Source organism: Rattus rattus, chromosome 3 (assembly GCF_011064425.1).
Source record: "Rattus rattus isolate New Zealand chromosome 3, Rrattus_CSIRO_v1, whole genome shotgun sequence".
In the NCBI taxonomy this organism is placed as follows: Eukaryota; Metazoa; Chordata; class Mammalia; order Rodentia; family Muridae; genus Rattus; species Rattus rattus.
This window is the reverse complement of record NC_046156.1, coordinates 202,224,948-202,236,896: the sequence shown is the minus strand read 5'-3', so window position 1 is coordinate 202,236,896 and position 11,949 is coordinate 202,224,948. Positions and strand designations below refer to the sequence as shown.

Here is an 11,949-nt window from a genome sequence, read left to right as displayed (position 1 = left end):
CAGACACACCTACCCTTTTCACCATTGCAGCTAGTCCTGCACACGTGCAGCGAGCCCACCCTACCCCCATCCCACCCCCACCCTACCCCCATCCCACCCCCACCCCCACCTAAGGTGCTATCTTTCCATTGGTTTCTTTTCTTCTTTTTTCCCCTTTGTTCATGTTTCTCTTACTCCGATCTATGTGTTGGTGGCTGGGTAGATGCCCAGTGTCTTCATCCATTGCCTTCTTTATCTTTGAAAGAGTCTCTCTCTCCTTGGACCTGGAGCCATTAGCCATTAGTTTTAACTAGCCAGCAGGTGCTAGACGTTTTGGAATTACAGGCACCTGGCATCCACTCCTGGCCATTCTATGTGGGCACTGGGGATCAAACTCGGGTCCTCATGTTTGCGTAGCAAGTGCTTTACTGAGTACTGGGCTGCCTCTCCAACCCCCTTTGGTTTCTTTCCCTCAAAGACAAAGGATAAGGAGCTTCCCAAACGTGAGCTGGTATGTCTGTCTCAGTGGTCATGCCCTCCAGTGAGCTGCTTCTGGGGAAAGATCTTGATCAGACTTTCTGGAGGAGCCTGCACAGTGCATGAGCCATTAGCAGGGCTGAAATGTTGGAGACATACAAGGGTCTCTATAATGCAGTTTATAGGTTAAGTAGGCTTTTCCTGGACTCCCAAGGGATTTACACACGGCAGCCATCTTGGAAGTACCATCTCTACTTGTGGAATCTAAGCCTCGGGCTCTGTGTGTGTGTGTGTGTGTGTGTGTGTGTGTGTGTGTGTGTGTGTCCGTAAGTACCTTGCTTCTGGATATCTTTTTAATGGGTGAATATTCTTTATTTCCACTTTTAATCTTGGCATCTGTTTTGGGAAACATCGGTCTGTTATTACTTGAAGTTTATGCCTAGGTTTGGAATGCAGACTGCTGGGAAATGGTAAGCAGAGCTCTCCCAGTCTGTGTTACTCACTGCGGCTACCCGTCTGCCGTGGCCTGTTCTCCAGGTGTGTAGCAGTCACCTGCCAGCCTGTCGCAGCTTGTGTCTGTGCGGTGGAAAGCACCTGTTCGGAACAGGTAGTTGGAGTGTCCGGAGAGCTGTATGCGTTGCTCACGGTGGACAGTAATCACAGCAGTCTGCACTGCGAAAGGTTGTATATTTACAGTCAACGAGGCAAGACTATCTCGTCAGTATCCCTAGACAAAGGCTCTCAAAATTACTGTGCACACTGGTCCCAGTCACTCACTGCCCTGACCCAAACTAAAAAACTGTTAAAGGATGGAGTTCACGGAGGTTGGTTAAGGTAGGCACTGGCATTTTGGAAATACTCATTTTAAGGTTGTTCTTAATTATGCAATTTAACCCTTGCCTGCATCCCCTGCTGCCTGCTGGTTCATGTCTATGCCTTTCCTTTCTCTTCATCCTATGACGACCTCCTCATTTTCTCCACTCCTCACAATCCATTTCTCCTGCCCTAAGCCAGCTCTTCTGTGGAAAGTCTGTAGGGATTCTTCCCGTAGTAGTCCGTTTTTTAATTCATGTTTCTTGTTCACAAATTTAAATATCTTTAAATGTTTAAATTTAATGCTCTGGCCCCGTGTGCTGTATTGTATGTGGGAGACAGAGAGAAGTGAGTTAGAATTATTTCATTCTCCGGAATTTATAACTAAATATCAGGAAAGGGATGGTGGCCACGTGCGTGCACACGATCCCACCTGTGTGTAAATGACAACAACCGCAGTGTGATGCCCAAGCCTGATGCGTAAACCACAGTTGAATCTCCCTTGTTGCTGGCACAGGGGTGGGCTGTTCTGGGATACCCAGATACTGAATGGTGGACATTCTCCACGCTGACATTACCGTGTTTGATCCAGAAGGTTTCCAGTCCTTGAGAGTGAAAGGAAGTGTTCATGATTTTCAGATTTGACCCGGAGTCCACAAGGTCTCGAAATTGAGTTATACAGCACTGTGTCTGAGTGGCAGGGCAGGCCCCGTGGAGATTCGAGTTCCCAGCATTTCACTTGAGTGAGCGCAGCCTGGCCTTGGCAGTGTGCCACCTGCTGGCTTTCGTAGACAGGTCCCTGAAACTTGACCCTTTGATCAGCATCCCTCCAGTGACTGACCCACTTCTTTTGTTTTTGAACACTTCTCACCAACACAAGTGTGAGGTTGTTGTAGACGGGGCACTCCAGCGACTCCCCCCCACCATTCTCTTTTCTCTAATAAACTCTCAGGCTGATCTCTGAGCCACGGTTTATGATTTGGACACAGAACTGGGGCACCGCTCTCTGTGTTTGTTATGCTGAGCTGCCCTCAAACCGAGGAGAAAACTCTCCAAGCATTTGTTTTACCAACAAAGCCCAGTAAAGTAGACTTGGATAATTATCCCTTCAGTTGACTCATGTAAACAGAACCTTAAAGAACATCCCCGCTGGGAATGTAATGAGCCCTTCTTTGTCAGGGAGAAAGGAGATCTACTGGAGTGTAGGAACACTGCTCTTGTGCTGCCTTAGGTACTCTTTTGGGATTCACCTCCACACTTTAGGTCTTCCGGGTATATTTGAGTACTGTGGTGGTTCACAGTACCACACCCTGAGTGTTGGAGAATCAGCTGACTTAAAATAGGCCCAGAGTTCTAGGTCGAGGGCTGGGGAGAACCTGACTTCACGACTGTAGAACCCATGGAAAGCCAGGCAAGGCAGTGCACATCTCTAATCCTGCATCCCTTTGGGACACGGGAGGTGGGGACATGAAAGTCATCGGAAATGTGCAGGTCAGCTAGTGGACGAGGGAGCCTGTGTCAGGGTGGAAGATGGGGACCAACACCTGAGGTTGTCCTGGGCCTTCCACACAGGTGTTGTAGCATATGCACAGGCACACACAGGCATGCACAGAGAGGCGCACACATGCACACACATACACATGCACACACACATGCACACACACATGCATACACACACACATGCACACACACAGGCACACACACACACACACACACACACACACACAGAGATAGATTTAAATACACACATGCACACAGAGAGAGAGAGAGAGAGAGATTTAAACACACACATGCACACACACACACACACATGCACAGAGAGAGAGATTTAAATACACACACACATGCACACACACACACATGCACAGAGAGAGATTTAAATACACACACACATGCACACACACATGCACAGAGAGAGAGAGAGAGATTTAAATATGCACACACAGATTTAAATATAAGGGGGTAGACTATTTTGAAGCACAGTTTGTTGCATGTGATATTTCTGTGACTCTGTTTAAGATGCTCAGCTTCCTTTCTGGAGAGGCGAGAATAATAAATGAGCTCTGTCTCCACCCACACTCCAGTCCCCTTTTATGCATAGAATGACTTAGAGTGGAAACTGCACTGGACGAGGCCTCTGAAGATCGGCTGGGGCGCACCCGCCCACCCTTGCCTGGCTGGATGGAGTGAACCAGCTCAGGTTTCAGGAAAAGGCTCCCTATTCAAGGACAATTACTCAGACTCTCCCTCTCTGTGGCTTTGGTGATCATGAACAGCTGGGTCCTAACCGCCTCTGAGACAAACCCGGCCGCTGTGGGCAGCTCTGTTTCTTACTGAGTTCCTTTTTCATTCAGCTGAAACGTATCCTTGTAACTGCCCAGGCGATTTTTCACTCCTTGGTTCTAGTTTTACAGAGGAACGTGAAGCAGTTCAGACTGGGTCGTTTCAAGTCTTGGCAATCTGTAACAGAGAAAGGGGTCTTACAGCACTGTTCCTGTTTGTCACAATTCAGTAGTCAGCGAGCTGGTGCCTGTCACAGGAACGCTGTGCATGGGCACAAAGGACAGCTGTGTTTCTCCCTCCTGATGCCCGGAACGGGAACAGGGAGCCCAGACGGAGATGGCTGGAAGTACCAAGCTTTTTACCTCTTGATGAGAATAGGCACCACGGTTTTCATGATGCCTTCTGGAATAAACAGTGCCTACACTATTGGGTTGTAAATAGTTTAAATGGTCAACCAGACCAATAACATAAAAATGTAGGTAAGAGAATGGTCACTAACGAAGTCGGTTATTTTCACTTTATATGTGTGCCTGTGTGTTTGACAGCCATGAAGTATAAGACAGTTGCATGTGGGAACACGGTGACATAGCAGAGTGTTCACTGTGTGACTGTACTGATGTGATAGGGTTTCAGAGGGTCTTCCCAGTGAGCAAAGGCATCGAGTACTCACCACACAGACTTACACCTTCCTTTAGAGGCTCTACCCAAAGGACAGTGCTGGAGAGGCAGCATAAGCCATAGCATACGGTGCCCTGCCACCTGTCTGCCACTTGTGTGCCACCTTGTTGCCAATCAGCTGAGTGACTTGGAGGACTGGGCAGTACTACCCAGAATTGCATTTCCCTCCACTTTAAAAGGAGGCTAAACTTTACTCCTCTCGCCTGTGTGGATTCTTAGGATTAAAGGTTTTAAAAGCCTTTGGGGCTGAGTCTTAAAGCTGCTTCATCAGAGTCACGTGGCCTTCGGAAGGTTCTGTAAGAGTTGCCCGTCTTGAAGACAGAGGTTGTACGAGCGCCTCTCACAGGGCGCTTGTGAGAAGTAAGGAGTTAATTCCCATGTAGGGCATAGAGCAGCCTGGCAGTCACTACCTAGTTAGTTACTCATTATCTTTTGTGAATGTTTGAAGGCTACGTGACAGTGTGTTTTTAATGTGCTCTGTGTTTCTCTGTTTTTGTTTTGTAAAGAACATAGTGTTAAACAATAAAGAATAGCACCTTAAGGGGTTAAAGACATGGCTCGTCAGTTAAAAGCACTGCAGAGGACTGAGTTTAGCTCCCAGTACCCACATAGGGCGGGGCACACAGCCTTCTGTAACTCCAGCTCCAGGGGATCTAATGCCCTCTTCTGACTTCAAGGAGCAGTGTATTCAATGCACAGGAACTTACACATACACACATACTCGCATAGCTTAAAATATTCTTAAAAGAGAGAACTTCAGTTAGAAACATAGCCATTAAATAGTCACATAGCATACACACACACATACTCACACACACACACACACACACGCAGACACACACACACATACACACTCACAGACACACACACACACACACACACACACACACATCCTACACTCACTCTTTAAATAAGATTAGCATCTTAGTTACCAAGCAAACCTAGAGAATTAATTCACCTGACTAATCTCTCTGAACCTCCTGATTGTGACTTTATCAAAAAAGTTTAGTCATGACTATAGAGAATTACTCCTAATTGACTCTGTCTTCAGAGCTTTGAGAGAAGTGGACTTATTCTAGGAATAGTCCTCAGCAGCTTGTGAGCTCAGAGAGCCATGGGTGGGACCAGTGTTCTAGCTCGCCTTCTCCAGTACTGTTGTCATACTGAAGCTTTGTCTAGAGCCTGGCTAGCATCTTATATAAAAGAAGGAATTCCAAAAAATGTATTTGACTTTCAGTGGCACTACGATTGTCGTACCTCTGTGTTTCACTGAGACTTTAAGGAATATAGAGTGTTGATGAAGACCTCCACTTATCAAAGGCCCATTCATAATAACCCTCATGACTTGTTTCACAGACAGCATGTTCAGATAAACGTGCTGTCGATGACTTACCATGACTTCCCCTATTAAAGTGGCAGGGAACGATTAGAATGTCGCTAGCAATTAGCATACAAAGAACTATTGAGTCTAGCAAAAAAAGCTTTAAACTTATTATAGCTGAGGTCTTTATAGAAACAACATTCTTTTACTGTTATTGTTTTAATATGTGAAATCCAGGTTATTCCACATTTCAAATTTATTTTGGAAGGGAGTTACAGCCCCTTGTGAGCTACCTTGTGGGTTCGAGGAACCAAACCATGACCCTCTAGAGGATCGGCCGGTGTTCTCAACTGCTGACTCATCACTCCAGCCTGCTAAAATGCTTTTGTCTTTTTAAGAGAGAAAGGCCTTTGGGTCACTGCTGGCTCTTTCTTCTCAGGAACAGTTTGGGTTAACATGGGCTCTGCTGATAGTAATGTACAGCAGGATATAAGCATGGGTGTCTATAGATTATAAGCATGGGTCTGTTATAGATTTTCATTGTCAACGCCATGTGAACGTTTGATTATAGAACATGGGCATATGGACTTCCTGTTTCCAGGTTTAGTGATACAAGTGAAGTTGTTGAATACTTTGTTTCGCCATTCTTACATGGAATTTAGTATATTTCTTCACTAGTAGTTCTATATTAAATACTTCCTGAACTTTAAATTCTTAATTTCTAAATATTTTTATGCCATATTATAGTCCTTCATAGCTTTTTTTTTTTTTTGCTCTCCATGAAAAGATAACTTTTAAATAAGCAAAAAGAAGAGGTTAATGCTACATGCTAGCCATTTGATTTTACAGGATTGAAGGAATGTCATCAGGATATACTGATTCTTTTATGTATTTATTGTTTTAATATGGAAAATCCAGGTTATTCCACATTTCAAATTTATTTCTTAGCTAAAATTAGTTTTTCTCCTTGTTAAAAAAATTTATTTGTATATTTTTATTTATTTATTTATTTATTTATTTTTATTTTTGTGTATGTGACTGTTTTGCTTGAATGTATGTGTCCAGGGATATACTGTGCTCTGTAAAGTAGAAAGGAAACCTTCAAGAATAAAACCAGCGTGCCAGGACATAATTCCTTAACCCTGGGTCTGTGTGATCCAAAAAAGTTGTCTGCTTTAACACAGGCTCCTCGTTTGTTAGTGGATATAGTTAGCTGGGAAAGTTGTAATATGGTAACAATATAAGAGATATGATAAACTTTCAAGGTATATGGTCTATGATACTTTATTTTAAAAAATTGTTTCATTTATGTTTAATGTTTCCAAACAATGCTGAACAGATATTTAGGGATCTATGTTTTTGAGTGTATTCATAGACACATCATTTTCTAAAGGTTACCTAAAAAATATTGAAAAGACTAGAAGAAATACTTCTGAATCTGAATAATTCTTCCCAGTGTTTTTATTGTTATGGTTTTAGTGTTCATTTTTCCATTTTCCTGGTTTTCAAAAAAATATCTTTGTGAATTTAGCTTTAAAATAAATTAGAATAGCTGGTTAAGATAGGTACCTTACAATTTCATAATCCTCATTTTATTTCTGGATTGCCTTGTCTTAATATATAAAGTGATCTTACTATGCACATTGCATTTTGAAGTTGGTCCTTTTGTGAGGAGGAGGAAAGGGGGCTGTGAATCGGTGCTCAGTGGACTGCACATTCGTTCCCCACTGCCCCTACCCACCTGTGGGTTGAACCTTAGGTTAATGCTTTACTCTCCTAGGACGAAGTAGCTGTGTTCTAAGTCAAGTTGCACCGTTGATGTGGAGATCAGTATTTGAAGAGGCATCACACATTAAAATGAGATATAAAATTGCTTAAAGGTTTTCTTGGTACTGTGAACAATTGCCTAATATTTTGCTCAATTGGTTCTGTTTGTCTCTTTAGGTGGTGTTTTTCTGAAGTTGTTCACTGAGGCTTCTCAGCATTGCTGCCAAGATAAACAGGTAAATGCAATTACGGGTCCTTGTTGCTTACTTCTCTTTGTCTTATTTGTTTTGTGTTTCAAGACAGGGTCTTGTTATATATAAAACCCATGTAGTCTTGAAACTCACAGCAATCTTCTTGCCCCTGCCCTTTGTGTTCTGGGATGAAAAGTGGGTGCCATGGTGTCTGGCTTGATGTTGTTATTGTTGGAAGCATTTTTTGAGAAAGGGTAGCTTTTCACCTTTTGGGACTTTGCCTGGCATCTCAGCTACATTTCTATTGCTGTGATAAAATACTACGACCAAGCTGACTTATGAAAGAAAGATGTTAATTGGTTTATAGTTTCAGAGAGTTAGAGCCATGATGGTGCAGCAAAGACTTGGCTGCAGCAACAACTGACAGCTCACACCTCATCTGCAAGTAGGAAACCTCAAAGCCAGCCCATAGTGACACCACAAGGCCACACCTCCTAATCCTTCCCAAACAGTTCCACCAGCCAGGCACCAAGCATTAAAACATACGAACCTATAAAGGCCATTTTCATTCAAACCACCACACGTGTGGTAAGCCCTAGTTTGCTAGACTCAATGTACCACTTGGGTAACATCAATCATTATCACAAAGAGTTCATGGCAGTGTCAGATGAATGGCATTGCGTTCAATACTCTTAATTTTTTCTTCAGTTCTGATCTGCTTCGTTCTGCTGCTGCTCAGAAACAGTTTCAGTGATCTGCATTGTGGAATAGTCTTCCTCTTTTAGCCTCTCTGTAGACCATTCTAAGTCCTGTATCATTTCTCTCAAATAGGGAAGTAGACGTGGCCAATTTAAATAACCCAGATTTATTGCTCGATGATCATTCATACGGAGGGACTGCCAGAAAGAAATTTGGAAATGATTCAGTCACAGGTGATTAATGATTGAGTAGATTTTAATTCACAAAGGTCACCTTTGGAAAATATTAGTAGTAGGGATTGGCTACAATTTAGGCACACACATTTAGGAAAATCAAGGCAATGGGTAGTTGAATATTTGTTGCTAAAAACCAGTCCAGTTCTGTTTCTCAAAAGAGAGCGGGGCTTGTTCACCTCTGTCCTCTCAGGGCCCCGTTAGTGTTACAACCTTGGCAATGAGTTTAGATCGAAGGAGCCAGGGTCCAGTGCAGATTCTAGTCCAACTGATGCCTGTCCAGTAGGGCCTGCTATGCAGAGGGTTGAGGTAGGGCAACCACCCCCTTTGTAGAAAAGCCATTGTTTGGGTTTGCACATTTTGAGAAAGAACATATTTTTCCTGTGTTCCATCTTGTGCTACTGACTTCTCAAGCATTACTAGGCTGCAGTGCCGTTGGGAGACTTGGACTCTTTTTGATGAGAATCACAAACACTTGAGTTATAAAATGATTAGAGCAGCAACCTTCTCACGGGAAAGCAAGGGCTGGCTTGAAACAGATGGTGTCCTGGGCAGGGTAAATGTTTGCAGCTTATCAAACTGATAATCTTCAAATATTTGTTCCATATTTATCTAGTGGAGATGGTACAATCTGATTTTTCTATTAATAAACATTATTTAACCAGAGACATAGTAGATACCTGTAATCATAGGAGGTGGAGGCAGGAAAAATGAAAAGTTCAAGGTCATCCTTGGCTACAGTGAGTTTAAAGGCTAGCCTGGGCTACTTAAGAGCCTGTCTCAAAAATATGTATGTGCATATATGTATAGTATACAGACCTAGGGTACATATGTGTGTTATATATGCACACATATGAATGCATACACATACATACATACATACATACATACATACATACATACATACATAAGAGTGTGTGTGTGTGTGTGTGTGTGTGTGTGTGTGTGTACTTTCTGGGTTTAAAATCCCTGCTTATAATTAGATGTGTAACTTTGAGTTTCTGACACCTTGTCTGCCACCCTTTCCTGTATGTTAAAGAGACTTATTGCAAAGAATTTATTGAACTGGGTGTTCATAAACCTTGCTTAGACTCTGTCTAGTGATATCAGTGTGCTGAGCATTTTAGATTTGGAAATTAGGTGCCTGGGAGCCTGGTGGTGGGGGCGGGGTGGGGGTCGGTAGTGAGGCCTGTGTCTGTTCATATGGTCCAGGGAAGATATGCTCAACGGGGGAGGGGAGGAGGAAGGGGCTGTGCTGTGAGGAACCAGGGCTTTCCCTCTCTTCAGAGGAACCATCTGCTCTAGTTCCCAGGAGCAAGAGCCAGACCATGCTGCCCGCCACGCTCAGTCATGTGAAAACCCAGGCCGAGGGCCCACATTTTCCATGTGTTCTGGTGGTGGTTCAGTTTCCCGGTTGTGGGATGTCACCCTGGATCACTGCCGGGCTGGCTCTTTGAATCCTGCTCTGGGGAGAAGCCAGTTCCATTTGGCAGTGCCTTGAGGAGCCAAGTCATGTTTGGCCTGGTGATTGGTCCCCTATCAAAGCCCCGTAAATCCAGCTCTCTCTGGGTCCTGCATGTTAGTTTTAGCTGCGGATCCATCTGAGACCAGCGAGGCCAACTTGATCAGGTCAGATGGGACGGAACTAAGGATGTCTGAATCGAAGTGTGGTCCTACTTCTTTTGTTACCTATGCTCTCTCTACACGGTAGCAGCCCTCTCCTGAGCGGAAAGAACAATTGTAGTTTGAGGCGACTCTGGGCACCAACTGTCATCAACATAATCCCCTGCACCGGACACACATGGGCTGGGATCCCAACAGAGGGGCCATGAAGCTCTGTGCCCAGGTCAGGTTTTGGAACCTCCTATACTCCACCTCTGTTCTTGGGGATGGCTTCTTTTTTCTCTGGTCTGGGAGGCTGAGGGAAATGAAGGCAGAGGTGTGTGTATCAAAATTGTCAACCAGTGTGCCCTGCCAGGCTCTCTGACACCAGGTACTGTGGAGACTTGCTTGGATGTGCAGGCTGAGAACCCATTCTCTCAGGTTCTCACTGACATTTGTCTTTGGACAAATGTCTCACCTCCTTGGTAGAGAGGCAAGGTGTCTCTGCTCTGCTCCCTGCCCTGTGGGGATTGTGGGAAGACTTTAAAGAGGGCAAGTTCAAGTATGTGGTTAACATCCGCGGACTTCTGTTGGCAGCTCTTGAGAAAAAAAGTAAAAAAAAAAAAGGCTTTCTGGGCTTGAAGCCCTCCTTATAATTAGGTGTGTAACTTTGGCCGAGTTCTCGACACCTCGTCTGGCTCCCCCTGTGTATGCCTAGTGCTATAAGGAACTAACATCTAGTGATTCTTAAGAACTACAACACAGCACAGGAAGACGAAGGTGTCATTACTGAAAAGTGCCCACACTTTAAAGTCCCTCGAGTGTGACTCTGGCTTCCTGGGCTGCCTGTGGTACCAGGTGATGCTCCTTGGGTCCAGGAAAGGTAATCTGGATTGGTGGAGAGTAATCACGTGGACCGCTGTGTCTGCAGACGGTATTGGCAGACTTGGTCCTCCTGGGTTTTCTTCTAGGTTGGAACAAAGTGAACCACCTGGGTGAAAGCACTGAGCCTGGTGCTGGCCCGAGTGGCAGCCACACCCCCACACCACACGCAGCTGAGCTCTTAAATGGCCACCAAGACACTGAATTTTTAACTATTTAATTTCCATCATTTAAAACATCTTTTTTTTTTTTTTTTTTTTTTTTTTTTTTTTTTTTTTTTCGGAGCTGGGGACCAACCCAGGGCCTTCTGCTTGCTAGGCAAGCGCTCTACCACTGAGCTAAATCCCCAACCCAATTTCCATCATTTAAAAGCTAGCACATATGGTTCACTTCCTGGGAAATTTTTCAGCGCCTTTAGAACAACTTGGGGAAAAGCAGAGGTGCCTTCTCAACTGGGAATTTCATGACGAGTGTTTCCGTAGCTGGAAAGGCGGTTTCTCCTTGTGTACCTCAGCTGTTCTGTTCCCGATTCTCTAAACTGGCAGTGGCCCAGGGTAGAACTCAATTCCGTGACCAATCCGGAAGTAGTTAAAGGCAGTAGAGAAGGGTTTACTGGGTCAGAGTGTGACAGCTTCCTTTCTTTACTAAGTGTGAATCGAAGCAAATGTATCACTTTTGTGGTAATGACAGTCATCTTCATGGCTTGAGGAAGACCTTCAAAATCATGAAATATGTAGATATTTTAGAGTTCTGATTGTTCTTTTATTTCTATGTTTTTTTGTTTGTTAATTTTTACTGTGCATGCCTGTGCCTGGTACCCAAGGAGGCTGGAATTGAGCATCAGGGATCCTAGAACTGGAGTTAGAGACATTTTTGAGCCACCATGTGGGTTCTGGGGATCCAACCTGGGTCCTCTGGAAGAGCAGTCAGTGCTTTTAACTGCTAAGCCACCTCTCCAGTGGACTCTCTCTCTCTCTCTCTCTCTCTCTCTCTCTCTCTCTCTCACACACACACACACACACAC

General features: G+C 44.3%; 1 protein-coding gene across 2 annotated transcripts in view; it reads left to right on the top strand.

The window, feature by feature from the left end:
* The first annotated feature begins 998 nt into the window (after positions 1-998).
* Positions 999-11,949, top strand: part of Lhfpl2 (LHFPL tetraspan subfamily member 2) — an 89,453-nt gene continuing 78,502 nt past the window's right edge. For both annotated transcript variants that reach the window (XM_032899019.1, XM_032899020.1), the window contains exons 1-2: positions 999-1,290; positions 7,496-7,554. The gene's annotated coding sequence lies outside the window, so the exon portion shown is untranslated. The remainder of the gene's footprint in view (positions 1,291-7,495; positions 7,555-11,949) is intronic.